A 16,147-nucleotide genomic window follows, 5' to 3' on the forward strand; every position below is an offset into this window, starting at 1 on the left:
AAGCTCAAATCCAAGTGGATCAAAAACCTCCACACAAAACCAGATAAACTCAAACTAATAGAAAAGAATGTGGGGAAGAGCCTTGAGCACACAGGCACAAGGGAAATTTTCCTGAACAGAACACCAATAGCTTATGCTCTAAGATCAAGAATTGACAAATATGACCTCATAAAATTTCAAAGCTTCTGTAAGGCAAAGTACAATGTCAATATGACAAAACAGCAACCACCAGTGGGGAAAGATCATTACCAATCATACATCAGATACAGGGCTAATATCGAATATATACAAAGAACTCAAGAAGTTAGACTCCACAGAACCCTATTAACAAATGGGGTACAGAGTTAAACAAAGAAGTTTCAACTGAGGAATATTGAATGTCCAAGAAGCATCTAAAGAAATGTTTAACATCCTTAGTCATCAGGGAAATATAAATTAAAACAACCCTGAGATGCCACCTCACACGGGTCAGAATGGCGAGAATCAAAAACTCAGATGACAGCAGATGATGGTGAGGTTGTGGGGAAAGAGGAGTGCTCCTTCATTTCTGGTGTGATTGCAAGCTGGTACAACCACTCTGGAAATCAGTTTTGGAGTTCCTCAGAAAATTGGACATAGTACTACCTGAAGACCAAGCTATGTCACTTTTGGGCATATACTCAGAAGATGCTCCAACATGTAATAAAGACACATGCTCCACTATGTTCATAGCAGCCTTATTTATAATAACCAGAAGCTAGAATGTACCGAGATGTCCCTCAACAGAGGAATGGATACAGAAAATATGGTATATTTATACACTGGAATACTATTCAGCTATTAAAAACAGGGAATTTCTGAAATTCTTAGGCAAATGGATGGATCTGGAGAATATCATCCTTAGTGAGGTAACCCAATCATACATGGTATGCACTCACTGATAAGTGGCTATTAGCCCAGAAGCTCAGAATACCCAAGATACAATTCACAAACCACAAGAAATTCAAAAGGAAGGATGACCAAAACGTGGATACAAAGTATCGAGCAGAGACTGAAAGAAGGACAATCCAGAGACTGCCACACCTGGGGATCCTTTCCATATATAATTACCAAACTCAGACACTATTGTGGATGCCAGCAAGTGCAGTCTGGTATAGCTGTCTCCTCAGAAGCTCTGCCAGTGCCTGATTAATACAAAAGTGGAGGCTCATAAGCATCCATTAAACTGAGCACAGGGTCCCCAATGAAGGAGATAAAGGACCCATGGAGCTAAAGGGGTTTGCAACCCCACAGGTCGTACAACAATATAGTCTAACTAGTAACCTCAGAACTCCAAGGGACTAAACCACCAAACAAAGAGTACACATGGTGGGACTCATGGCTCCAGCTGCATATGTAGTAGAGGATGGCCTAGTCGGTCATCAGTGAGAGGAGAGGCCCTTGGTCCTGCAAAAGCTCGATGCCCCAGTGTAGGGAAAAGCCAGGGTGAGAAAGTAGGAGAGGGTGGGTTGCTGAGCAGAGGAAGGTGGGAGGAAATAGGTTTTTTTTCCAGAGGGGAAACCAGCAAAGGGGAAAGCATTTAAAATGTAAATAAAGCAAATATCTAATAAAAAGAAAGAAAGAAAAGGCCCCACATACATTTTCACATGAATATCTGATGAAGGCAATTGAGGCTCCATATCGCTAAGAGACTCTACTATACTGATGTATCTTCTGTTCACTGTTATCCCTTGTCTGAAATTTGCTTTTGAAAACTTCAGACGTAATTTTTTAGCTATATTAATTTTGTTTTATTTTCTTCTTCCAGACTTGGATCAGTGCCACTAAAGCAAGAACAAGAAAGGACATGTGATCAAGGATACTTCACTAATGACAGGCATATATTGGTCCACTTTTCACTGAGATTTGAGCTCTATTTGTTGGGACTCCATAGAGAGAAACAAATCAAAAAAAAACTTCTGGTGGTGTGGTGCAGTTTCTTGCTACTTCTGTGTACTTGGGCTTATTGGCAGAGTGATACCAGCTAAGACAGACTCACTTGATGAGGCAAGACACATGGAGGACACATGATGTTTAGAGGGAGTATAAAAAGGACTGGATGGACAATGATGGATGCTGAGCTAGTTTTGCTTACAAGCTAGCTGTCAAATGCTTGTTGGTCTCCTGTCTTTGCATATCTGTGCTTTGCTGAGAGAGGCAATCTTCTTCTGGCATTCCTGCTGGTCCCTCCTGCTGACTTGTGCTGGGGTTGAGGCCTGTCTGTCTCTGTTAGGTAGTGCTACCATTATTGATTCATGGTTCCTATGCGAAAACTACCGAATTGGACTGCTGTTATGTCCATGAAGTTTTTACAAGTGGATCAAGCTGGACTGCTAACCTGTGAACTGAACTGCTTATTTCCAAACAACAGAGATAGGAATTGCTCCAAAGAACCATTTCTAAACAAGCCCACTTCCTCTCTATCCTTTCTCTTCCACTATCTCTCATAGGTGGTGGGCTAAACCTGAGGTTTCCATGAATATGTGAGCTTTCTGTTGTCTCTGTTATTGTTGAAGTCCAGCTTTAATCCATAGTGATCTGATAAAATGCATAAGGTTATTTCAACCTTCTTTATCTGTTGAGATTTGTTTTATGACCAATTATATGGTCAATTTTGGAGAAAAGTTCCATGAGGTGCTGAGAAGAAGGTGTATTTTTTGTGTTAGGGTAAAATATTCAATAGATAACTGTTAGGTCCATTTGAATCATAACTCTGTTATTTTCACTATGTCTTTGTTTAGTTTCTGTCTTGTTAACCTGTCCATTGGTGAGAAGAGTGTGTTGAGGTCTCCCACTATTAATGTGTGTGGTTCAATGTGCAATTTAAGCTTTAGTAATGTTTCTTTTATAAATGTTTGTACACTGGCTTTTGGGGCATAGATATTCAGAATTAAGATATTCTTTTGGTAGATTTTTCCTTTGATGAGTATGAAGTGTCCTTCCCTGTCTCTTTTGATTGCTTTCAGTTGAAAGTATATTTCATTAGATATTAGAATGGCTACTGCAGCTTACTTCTTGGAGCCATTTCCTTGGCAAAGATTTTTCTAGCCCTTTATACTGAAATAATTACAATCTTTATTGGTGAGATGTGTCTCTTGTATACAGCAGAATGATGGATTCTTTTATGCAATCATTTTAATAGTCTGTCTGTTGGGGAATTGAGTCCACTAATGTTGAGAGATATTAATGACCAATTAATGTTAATTAATGATATTTTGATGTTAGTATTGGTTGAGTGTGTGTATGTGCACGTTCGTGTGTGTGTGCATGTGCACATGCACGTGTGTTTGTTTGTCTTCTATTGGTTTTAATAGTGTGAAAGTATTTATTTTTGTGTTTTATTGAGTGTAGTTAAACTAATTGCACTGGACTTTTCTAGCTGCTATCCTCTGTAGAGCTGGGTTAGTGGAAAGGCATTTAAATCTGGTTTTATATGAAATATCTCGTTTTCTCAATCTATGTTGATTGAGAGCATTGCTGGATACTGTAGACAGGTATCTAAGATCTCTGGTATCTTAGGGTCTATAAGACCTCTGCCCAGGACATCTCATCAAGTAACTTTATAAAAGCATTGCCATGATCTTTTAGGGTAATTGTCATAGTAATAGGGACAGCTATGCCACAATATTACTTCCTTTAACCAGCTAACACCTCAGCTTTCACGGCTTCAGTTGGTCTCCTGTCATATTCTCCACCCTATCTTGTCTTTTAACTCAGAATCTTACCTTCCCACTGATTATTCCCTGATTTATAACATCATTTTCATTCCTACCCTACCAGCATCTGGTAGAATCTTGGGGTTTCTATGGAACTACCTGTAAGCAAATTGAATCACAGGCCACTTGTGACCAGTGAGCACTATCTGCTAGTGGACAGTAAGGCCAGTTTGGTGAGAAGATCAATTAAGGACAACCATTTATCCTGCTCCATGGATTACTGCTAGTCTATCCCACCCTTGCCCTGACCATATCAGGTAAGGAATGAAACTTTAAAATGTTGATCATGTCTTTCCTTATTTTTAGTATAAGTTTAAATCCTCAGCAGACTATGGATACTAGATATAGAGATATCTCAAGTTGAATGGCACATTTAGCTTCGATTCTTACTAAGAATGTGACTTTGGACAGACTGTTACTCTCAACTGATTCTTCAACTGCTTCAGGGAGATTAGAGTATATGCTTTGAGCACAGTATAGTTGTATCTTAAGAGGCAAGTGAACAGGAAAAAAATTAAAGGTAATTATTGGTGGTGTTAAATTTAATGGAAACATACAGTAGAACAAGGTGTGAAGATTCTAGCTGTCAATACCATGATTGTGATAGTCTTTCTCCACTACTGCTTCTCTGTTACTGTTCAATTAAGTGCTATTCTAAATGCATCTTTCACACAGGTATGGTGGCATACCTGTGTTCATATATGTGGGTATTTTAAACAACGTCATCCATGAACACATCATGAAGTGGTTGAAATAATGAAGAACAGATTAAGTCTACCCTGGACTACCATAGCCCTGTCGTGACACAGACAAAATAAAAAATACAGAAAGAGAGTGATTACCATGTTTTAGAGAACTGAATCTATCTCAGGTATAAAAGAGAATGTGGCAGAGTCTAAAAGGGGACTGCACTTTGTGAGGACAGTTAATGTACTTTAATAAACCTTATGGCTGCTATATGAAAGAGACCCATAGGAACTAGAGAGAGGGAAAAGTCCAAAGTATAAAGATGTGTGGATAGAAAACAGAGATTTCAAAGAAGTCAAAAACTCAGAGATTATCCTATAGGAACACTGAGATCATTTAAGACCAAATATTGCACTGATTTCAAATCAAAATAATCAAGGCACTGTGATTTCCCACGTCTTGTCTAGACAACCACAGTGTTGAGGTTTGTCTGGATGCTGATTCCCTGTTACATAGAGAGGACACGATCCCACTCTGCTCCCTGGTTCCTACAATCAATCACATCTTGTGAAGAGCTCAATAAGTCTTATGTACACTGGTTTTGTTGGATAATATCAGTTGGGGCTGGCAACTTCACAGTCACTTGATCTATGTACAACACTGACATAGAACAGGGAATTCTCACATTGCTTCCCTTCTGAAGAGTAATAGGCAAGTAACAGAGGAAGAATCAGTCTTATATGGGGTTGAATTTCTATTATGATAGAAAATCTCAATATGTCAGCCTTAAACACAAAAGTACCTTGAAATATTATCAGTTAAACGTAGAAAGTCATACATATATATATATGTATACATGTATATATGTATACATATATATATATATATATATATCTGTGTCTAATAGGTAAATTTAAATGATAAGAGGTCATGAATTATAGAAGGAATGGTAGGGGCGCAAGAGGACTTAGAAGGGAGAAGGGGTAATTAAGTAAATCCAGTATTCATATATGAAGTCCTTGATACATCTTTTTTTTAAAGCTCAGAATAAAAGTACTCTGAAAAAGTAAGCCTGGTGGCATTGGCAGACATCTATGATAGCATTATTCTGGAGGCAGAGACAGGCCAAGGCCAGTCTTTGAGTTTCTAAGGCCTGCATTATGTAACTAGAGAGACCCTGTCTCTCTACATAAGATATGCACAGAACAGGGCAAATTTAGGGGCATGAGAAGTTGTCTAAGGCTCTCCTACCTCTGAACAATTCTGTTACAGGACCCAGATATAAGGTCATATCACAGTAGGTATGAGAGTAAGACAAAGCAGGTAAAAACAGACTGCGTAGATTAGCCTGAATTCCCGGAGTGCAGCTCTCCTCCTTTTAGTGCTTCCTGTAATATCCCACTCAAGAATACCCAAACAGGAGGGTGTAGAGTTTGAGACATGTCTTAGAGGTTATCAAGTCAACAAGGCACTAATTGCCCATACAAGAAGAACAGGTATCAAGTGACTATCATCCTCTCCAGTACAGTAATTAATTAGAACTTTTGCAAATGGAATGTGTGAAGGAACACTGGAGTTAGACTCACTCTCCCAGACAGTAGAAACTGGAGATAGCTCTCCACATGACTCTAGAAAGCATCCATCCAATTTTCCCACTGTCTTCTTCCTCCCTAGGGAAAATTTCCCAAGTACACCATTTTGGGGTACAGAAAGCACTCTGAAGCCCTCTCTACCTGTGCTGAATAACTCCACACCCTCTGGAACGGTGGGCAACTACTCCAGTGTCTCCATCCCAGCAGTGAGTTCAGCACAGCTCCTGCCATCAGAATCCAGCACTTCTCTCTACCCACTCATGGGCAATGCCTACCTCAACCCACATGCTAGCACAACTATGCTGACAGTGCTGACTGACCAGAGCCAGGTCAGAACTCCACACTCTCCTGTCCAGGTATTCCTGAATGGGATATCTCAGGAAGCACAGACAGGAGGGTGGCTGCACTCTAAGAATTCAGTGTGACATCATTGACCGGGACACCATTCTTATCTATGTCAGTACAGTGTGATAAAATTTTAAATCTAAATGCCATAGCCCTTTCTATCCAACACTGTCTGCCAGCTTTGACCAGACCAGGCCACCATACCTGTGGTGATAAATCAATGATACAGCCTGGTACATTCTTACCAGCAGGATACCCATGCCTATTACTATTAAGACAACAACCTGGGCCCTCTGATAGCTGGAGTACTCAGGCAATGCTTTCATGTCTATTGCTCTGCCTCTTATCTTGAGAGTTAGGCCTCTGCCCCACCACCAGAGATGATGATGATGCTAAAAGAGATTCAGCCAAGAAATGTCCAAACACCTCTCTCTACCTAAGCCACCATGTATTGTGCTCAGTACATCTGCTCAAGCCATGCCAGACAACAGTCTTCCTAGTAAGTATAGACCCAGAAGGGGAAGGAGTGGGATCAGCACTCCAAGGAGACCCTGGTCTTTCAGTAATGGACATCCCACACAAAGGGAAAATGTAGGTCTTTCCAAGTTAAGTATAACTATGGCTTTCCAGCCCCACCTTCAAACTCTATCATTAGTGTTAATACAAGGCATAATGAGTAGTATCCATACTGAATTAGGTGATTCCCACCCAGAACACCACACTCACACATCACTGCCCAATGTGATCAGTCTCATGCCCCAACCACATTGTAATAAACTCTTTCCTGGTATGTTGCTCAGAGCTATAGTAGACACCAATGGATTGTGTGTGTGTGTAGGGTCAGCTGGATTATCCAAAAGTCAAAATCTTTCTCCAGAGCAAAATGGCTGAGAATCTGTCCTAAAGGACATATTCTTCCCAGATTCCAAACACTTGTCCTGGCATTCTCTTAAACTTAAAATAATATAGTGAGTTCAGTGCAGTGCATATACCACTGTTAAGGTAGCCAAAATGCTTCTTCTTTTTTTATTTTCTTGTGTAATTCAGAGGGTATCCAAGGTGAAAATTATAAGATTATGTAGACATGTTCTCTAATACTGAGTCACATCCATGCCCAAAGATTTCAGTTTCTTAAATCAATTTTCATGCTATTTGTAAGAAGCTGGTGAAACATAGGGCTGGAGGAAAGACTCTGTTGTTGAAATTCTTGCCTGGATTGGATTTGAATGCCTAAACCCACATAAAACTCCAGGCTTCTGAGGCTGTCTGTATAATTCTGTTGGCACAAGTTCACAGGGAAAAATAACCCTCCTAAATTGTAAAGCTCCAAGGAAATGAGAGAGAATGCATCTTTTTATACAAAGTGGAAGGCAGGTAAAGACTACACACCAAGGGAATTCTGTGACCTTACCATGTTGGCTATGCATCCACACACTCAAAACCATCTGAGAAAATGTGACATGGCATGGATATAATAAACAACAGAGCAGTTACCAGCTTTCTGCAAACATAGCATACAGCTCATAGGAATGCCTTCCCCATGGCTGCAGAAGCCAAATTGTTGTTCATCACCAAGGGAGGTCAGGACTAGAACTCTAGCAGGTGAGGATACAGGTGCTGATGCTGAGGCCAGGGAGGATTATTTCTTAATGGCTTGCTCAGCTTGTTCCCTTATAGAGTCGAAGACTACCAGCCCAGGGATGGCACCACCCACAATTGTCCCAACCCCCTTTGATCACCAACTGAGAAAATGCCCCACAGCTGGATCTCATGGGGCACTTCCACAACTGAAGCTACTTTCTCTGTGATAACTCCAGCCTGTGTCAAGTTAACACACAAAAACAGCCAGTACAATTGACCCCTTTTCAACGTGACACATAAACATATCACTCTTAAGCCTCAACCCTTACTTTCTTAAAGGTCCCACAGTCTCTGCATATTAAAAGTTCAATCCTTTTAATTTATTCACAGTCTTTACAAAATTCAAAGTCCCTTAACTATGGGCTCCACTAAAACACTTTCTTCCTTCAAGAGGGAAATAACAGGCCACAGTCACAATCAACAGCAAAACCAAACTCTAACTCCCCAATAACTGGGATCCACTCATTATCTTCTGGGCTCTTCCAAGGGCATGAGTAGCTTCTACAGCTCTGCGCTCTGTAGCACACACCTTGTATTTTAGGCTCCAGATACCTGTATTCCACTGCTTCTTCTATTCATGGCAGTCATCTCATGGTACTGGCATCTCCAAAATACTGCTTTCTCCTACTGCAACTAGGCTTCATAAATAGCCTCTCATAGGAACTCTTCATGGTGCCAAGACTTAACTTCTTTTCAGGTCCCCTTCAGTCCTGGGCCAACAATTGCAACTAAGGCTGCACCTTCATAAATGGCCTTCTGCAGCATCTCAGAGTGGTGAGCCTCAGATGCTTTTCATGACCGCTTCATGCCTTCAAATCCAGTACAACCTGGGTGACGCTTACATATTACCAAGTCCAACCAAAGCACAATGTACACCCTTGGCTATCTCTGTAACACTGCTTTTTTTGTGCTCTCAGAAAACAATTCCCATAAGCTTTCCCCTCAGTGATTCTAGTCTCTTCTTTATCACCACTAATTTCTGAGCTCAAGCTAACCAGTTCAATAGTCCCAGTAACACAAAGATATGCTTTAGTGGTTCTGTTATCTTGTTAATCACAGCTGATTCTTTAGCCCAAGATAACCAAAACTATAGAATCTTCACAATCAAAATAGAAATGGCCCTGATAAAATGTCTTTAATCTTCTCTCTGAAATTTCACTAGCCAGGCCTCCATCTTCAGCACTGTTCTCAAAAATGTCTTCCAAGCTCCAACACAACATCCCATAGAGCTCTTAACACGGAATATATCTTCTAGCCCAAAGTTCCAAAGTCTTTCCACAGTCCTCCACAAAATATGGTCAGGTTGTCACAGGAATAGTCCACTATGCTGGTACCAGTTTTCTTGTGGTGCTACATAAGGAGGAGAAAATCTTACCATGTACTGACTTCTTCCTTGACTCTTTTGCAGTGGTGGAACTGGAGCCATTCCTGGGATTGTCACCTTCAAGCCAAACACTTTGTCTGCTGCAGAGTCCAGAATTCTACATCACTTGCAACCAGGTTTTCCAGAGGAAGACACCATCTGTTGATGGGGACGGGCCATTAACAACACCTATACATAGTCCTTCAGAATTCCTAGCCTTGCCTCCACCTCCAAGCTCAGAACAAACAGAGATTAAAATCCTGCATGAGGTGGAAGTTGAGCATTTTATGCCTCGGGATGCCAATGAGGGCAGTAAAGAAAACCAAGACCCATCACTCCTCCCTTTGGCACACCGTGACTTGAAGCAACCTCTGTACTGCACTGACACTGGGAGCCAGAGACAGGAGTCGGCTTTTGACAATGCCAGCTTGGGAGGCATCTGGCTGAGTCTGGAAGAGAAAGGAATCCTGGACTGTTTGATGGTGTCTACTATTGACTTTGAATATATCACTACACTGGTGGCAGATATTCACCTTTCCCAACTTTTCAACTTCCTTACAGGCCTAGATCAATTCCAAGATACCACAGAAACTGAATTAAAGACTCCTCTGTCATCTGGAGGGAACAGGCCCAAGAAAACTTCAGAGTCATCAACAGGCACTCTGACCAGGTGAGGAAAAAAAGACCACGAAGCATTTGAGATGATTGATGAAGCTCCTCAGGCCAAAATATCAAACTGGGATTTAATGGCGGGAAAACGGCCTATGGCCACTGTTGGGGCCAGGGACAGGGCTATTGACAATATGGCAAAGGTCTTGGAGGGCAAAGCTCTCAAAGTGTCACCCATTGGGCCCAGCAGAGCTAGGGGACAAGGACAAAACAGGACCAAATGTACCAGAGAAAATAATTCCAAGAAAAGAGAGGAGCTTTAAAAAAGTCAAGGAACAGAGTCAAACCTGAAGGGAAGCCCACAATCCCCAAGACCAAGATAAAGAGGGATCCACATGAGCTCAGCCACAGCAGCTTTTAAAAGCCTCGAACCCACCTTGGCATGCACATGTTGGAGTCTGTGCCGGTCTTCCACCCTCTGGGGAAGAAGAGTGAGAAGAAACCTGGCATCACTTCTTCCCAGGCTCTGGGAACTTTTAGTAGCAACAAATATCCTGGGCCAAGCCCAGCCACAGCAATGCTACAGGATATGCCACATGAGAGCCAGGGCCCTGACAAAACCCCAGTCAAGGCTCAAAAAGCAGAGTGCAGTGTTCACATGGAGTGTCCATCTCAGTCCCAGTTTGAGCTGCCACAGTTGGGAAGGTCATGTTAGTACCTCTGCATTTACCAACCCTGGACCAGCTTCAAGCCAGACCTGCTTCATGAAAGCCCCTTGCTCTGGCTTCACACAAGCCCACTACAGCTTACTCTGAGACATATCATTTTCACTCACCTCAATTTACCACACTCAGTCCATCCCAACCACCTTCTATCAGCAAAACTTTGATGGCTCCTTTGAAGCCAGCTGTGCCAATTTCTTCCAGTGCCACATGATCTAATGTAACCAATATCCAGATTAGCACTGTGCCTCAGTCAGACACCTAGAGGTCCACACACTATAGAGCATCATCTCAGACTTCCCTCCAGAGGCAGCCTCTTTGTGCTGCCAAGAACAAGGTGCCATCACCCCCCGAATCTCAAACTCATTATCTGCTGCAAGACTTCAGCCGCCAATAAATTCCATGGAGAAAAGTTGACATTCTGGGACCAGTGGTCTCACGACCCATCACAAAAGAGGCCAGAGAGGGACGCCATGAAGAGGAGGACTCAACAGGAGCAAGAGATTGCAGCTAAGTACACCTCTTCTGGAAACTGCAGCATTTTCTTCAGAGGGAGAAAGATATGGAAATTTCTCAATACAATGGCTATGCAATGTAAGAGCTGTCCAGATTTTTGTAACAAATTGTTTTTCAGTGTGGAAAAAGATAAACGTAGACTCTGATACATATGTGTACATGGAGTTTCAAGTATTATATGAATGTGTAGTGACATAGGGACATCTGAGTTATGTAACTGTTTGTTCATATACATGAACAGACAAATTTTCTGCCATACCTGTAAATTGAACAGTAAAATGGACTGGAGAAATTTAAGTCAATTCTTTAATCCATGGTATATATAGAGGATTTGTTTTCATTCTCATAACTTTGATTTTAAAAATCTAGATTGCTCAAGTATTATGTTACATAAATATATCATATGATAATATTTAATGTTAAAGCAATTCATCAGTAGCTATACTTGTAATAAAATTATTCTCTTTGAGTTTATTTTCATTGTACTAGTCACTGAACATGGTGCTTCCTAAAACTTATACTGTAACCTGAATACACGTCAGCTGTTACCACAGTTCCTTCCATTTCTAACCTCTCACCCCAGCTCTTAGTCATTATTCTGTAACAGAACTCTTCCTGCTATTTTGTGAGATGAAATACAGGCTTTCATGTATATACAACCTAGCACCCATGCACAAAAAAAAAATTATCAGGATGACAATGTTTCTGAAATGGGTTGAATTGAATAAATGTATTTGTGACAAGTTGTATCCATTTCTGAAAACATCCACTTAATATTTAATTTTAATTTACATGTCTCCTCTGTATATATTCTTTGGCAATATGTGTGTGTAGCTCCAACACAGAGAAGAAAGAGGTGTTAGAACCCTGGTTCTGGAATTGAGGTAAGTTGAAAAGCACCATGAGAGTGCTGGTAACTCAGATTGGTGACTCCGCAAGAACAATATGTGTTCTTGTATGCAGAGGCATCTCACCTGGCACAGGTTGAATGCAGATTCTTCTAAGTAACAACTTCGTTTTCTTTATGGCTGAAAATATATCATTATCTATGTCCATCATGCTTTCCTGGCCCATGATGATGCTTTTGGACACCAAGCTTGGTTCCCTAATGTATTGCAGAAATGGCTGCAATCATCACTGATACACAAGGATCTCTCCAATATGGTATACTCGCACCATTTGGTAGGCCAGGTTTTGGCTTTGGAGGACCCTCCAAATTGACATCCAAATGGTGGAATATTTCACACCATCACCAGCAGTGCATAGCTTCCTGTGCACTTCCTCAGAGGTGTTTGTCATTCCTTTTCTGAATGACCTTGGATGACATTTCCTCACATTTCACTGTACAGTTCTGATTCTTCCTAAATCTGGAGAAATTATTTGCTTTCAACAAACTAGGTTGCCTTTCTTCTTATGATATAGATATTTTTCCTAATTGGAAATAATCTAGATACCAATCTTCTGTCTAAGATATCTGTTGTGGGAATATTAAAAAAAAAAAAAGGAATCTACAACGCAAAATCTCTTTCCCACTGAACCACATTTTAGTGCTTGTACCATCAGGCCACACTACCATGTCCCAGTAGGTTCTTGCTATTTTCTCCCAGTTAGCTGCAACATCTAGCTCACATGCAACACTTTACACATCCCATAATCATTCATCTAGTGCCTAATACCCAATAAAGTATGACTCTTAAGGCTTAATTATCTAATCAGGTTTATATAATAATAGGATCACAATTATAAGATACTAATACAATAATTTCAGTGCCAAATGATAAAGACAGTGTTTTGAGCCAATTAACCTAAGGCTGTAAAAACTTTAGTCTGGTTGTTATAACCGTGCCAGGTCTGAATCATCATCTTCCTCTGCCTCTATGATGATAATCCTCTGCTACCTTCCTGCTCTCCACCTTTTCCTCCTCCACTTCAAGCTCCACCTCACTATTCCTTTTCCAATCACAGACGTGTCACTGTCCTAATGTGATTGGACAGAGAAAATGCTGCAACAGATACCTATAGCAAATATTTGCTCCTGTTCTTGAGGCCATCTCAACTCCTTTCTTAGTTGGAAAGGATCCCTTTACTTCCCCAAGAAACCATTTGTGAACTGTCACAATGTCTGGAGCTTTACATCCTAGATCATCCCTGTACCTTGAAATCTATATGCTAATCTGCTCTGATAGTTGTTCACAATTGTTAAATTCAGGTCTCTGATTCATATGGCATTGCCTTTTTCCTAGCAAGTTAATTATGTATTTTTTTTTTTTTTTTTGGTTTTTCGAGACAGGGTTTTTCTGTATAGCCCTGGCTGTCCTGGAACTCACTCTGTAGACCAGGCTGGCCTCGAACGCAGAAATCCGCCTGCCTCTGCCTCCCAAGTGCTGGGATTAAAGGCATGTGCCACCACTGCCCGGTATATGTATTCATTTTTTAATGTTTGATTTCCCTTTAGTTTCTTGAAACATGGTATCTCTCCATAACACTGGATGTCCTGTAGTAACTATGTAGACCAGGATAGTGTTGAATTCACAGGAATGTGCCTCCTTCTGTGCTTAGCTCTGCTGTAATATCTCCAGAGGGATGGAGCTAAAGGAATACTCCACCATGCCAGGTTGAATCACATTTCTTTCTTTATATAAGGATATCCAAGTTTCACGTCATTTGATGAAGAGGTAATATTTTAACCAAGATGCATTTTTGTTATCTATCTAAAAACACAAGTGATTTAGCTAATGCATTTACAAGTGGAAGACAACTCAGATTCATTTATCTAAAATCTCTTTTATGCCACTAGTAGGCTATACTACCTTCCATGGCAACGACAAAATAATCTCATATGGAATGTGATTTTTCTATCCAGGATATTTTTGTGCATTCTGTTAATGCTAAGATTGCTTTTCTTCTGGGAAAAAAATACATTTGAATTTTACTGGCTTATTTTATCCAAACATTGAAAGATTTTCATAGATTAAGTATTTTCAAAATATCAAATTGACAACATCCGTGAAAGCCCAATACTGTCTAATCTAACAAGGGCTATTTGCTGTCCAGAGTAACCCTTGTAGAGAACATTAACACATTAACAAGTTCAGCATTAAAAGATCCCACCACTTGAATCACATTATCCTCACAAGGGCAAAGGACTTTTTTTTTTAACAGAATTAATTCATTAGTTTTTGTCATATAAAAACTCTTATATGGTCCACAGCTGGAGCCTGGGTCCTCTGAACAGAGACTCTGGTGTAGGTTTTCACAAGATGATCAGTGAATTCCTGATAAGGAAACTTGGTGAACACAGTCTCTTTCCAGAGGTTGGGAGTCAGGTAGCTGTAGGTCTTGGAGATGGCATCAAAGGTGGACTTGGTAAAGCTGCCCAGGATGGCAGTGCAGCCTTATGGCTGAAGTGTAGGAGTCATCTACACCGCCATCATCAGTAGCTTCTTGGGCACAGGAACAGAGACAATGCTAGTGCCTCAGGGGGCAGGGATGAGATGCACCAGCACAGAGCCACATCGGCCTGTCACCTTGCATGGAATAGTGTGAGGCTTGCCAAACTTGTTCCCCCAAGTAGCCTCTCTGCACAGGGATGATGGAAAGCTTGGCCAAGATGATGACCCCTCAGATGGCAGTGACACCTCCTTGGAGCACTTAAAACCAAGACCAACATGACCATTGAAGTCCCCAATAGCAACGAATGCCTTGAACCTAGTCTGCAGGCCAGCACGAGTCTGCTTCTGCACTGGAATGATTTTCAGAACCTCATCCTTTAGTGATGCACCCAGGAAAAAGTCAATGATCTCAAATCCTTAATGGGCAGGAAGAATAGGTAGTTCTCCTCCCAAGACTTGATCTTCATGTCCTTAACCAGGCGGCTCAGCTTGGTAACAGTGATCCACTCCTTGTCTTCAGCTTTACCTCCACAAGCCCCATGGCCTTCACTGTAACCACAGCCTCAACCACAACCAAGGTCCCTAAGACTGCTGACAAACCATCTGTGGAAGCCACCTGGTCTCCTAATCCTGGGTCTCCGGGTCCTCCGAGCCCTCCAAATGCACCAGTGTCATCCACCATTTGGTGTTTTCCCAGAGAAGAAGAAGCAGGGAGGTCTTTAATTACATCATTCCTCATGTGCTGCTTTAACTCCAGATGTGGGTACTGGCATGGAACCACTGTGCTTTTGATGGAAGTTTCCATATTCTCTGGATCAACTTCAGGCTTGTTACCCAAATTGATATGTATATGCTGGGCTTAAAAAAAAATCTTTCCAAGTTAGACCTGAGTCACAACTGTATGAAAAAGTTTCCAGCTACAATTGGAGACCTCACCCACCTTCAAGAGCTTAACCTGAATGATAATCAGCTAGAGACTTCTAGTGTTCCCTTTTGTAAGTCCATGTTCCTGAAGTCACTTCAGGGTTAGGATCTCAGCAAGAACAAAATCAAAGCACTCCCTGTGCAGTTTTGTGAGTTCCAGGAACTCACTAACTTAAACCTTAATGATAAAGAGTTGATTCACCTTCCTTTCAAGATAGGACAACGTTCATTTTCTATGAGCAGATCAAAACAAACTTAGAAATCTACCTTGTGAATTTAAAATGTTATCCCGGGAGTACTTGGATCTTTTGGGGGAATACTTTTGAAAAAACCAGAATTACAAAGCTTCAAGTACCACTAACTTTACTGGAATCTTGTGAACAAGCCATGCTATCCTATAGGTAAGATTTTCAGGCATGAAGTATGGTACTTGCATAGCATCTAAAAATTCTGATGAAATTCAGAGTAATAGTCTTTTGGGGGCTTTTAATTTTTTAGTTATTTGGTGAAATCAGAGAGTAGAGGCGGTATTTACAATACCACAGAATTCTGGAAGAGGTCAGAGGACAGCTTGTGGGAGTAGGTAACTTCCTTACACCATGTTGGTTGTAGGGATCCAACT

General features: G+C 41.0%; 2 pseudogenes; one reads left to right on the plus strand and one right to left on the minus strand.

Moving 5' to 3' along the window:
• Positions 1-1,438: 1,438 nt before the first annotated feature.
• LOC116101202 lies at positions 1,439-11,367 on the plus strand (annotated as a pseudogene).
• A 3,024-nt stretch (positions 11,368-14,391) lies between these two features.
• Positions 14,392-15,283, minus strand: LOC116101203 (annotated as a pseudogene).
• Between the last annotated feature and the right edge of the window lie 864 nt (positions 15,284-16,147).

The sequence above is a fragment of the Mastomys coucha genome, unplaced genomic scaffold (assembly GCF_008632895.1).
Source record: "Mastomys coucha isolate ucsf_1 unplaced genomic scaffold, UCSF_Mcou_1 pScaffold21, whole genome shotgun sequence".
Taxonomy (NCBI): domain Eukaryota; kingdom Metazoa; phylum Chordata; class Mammalia; order Rodentia; family Muridae; genus Mastomys; species Mastomys coucha.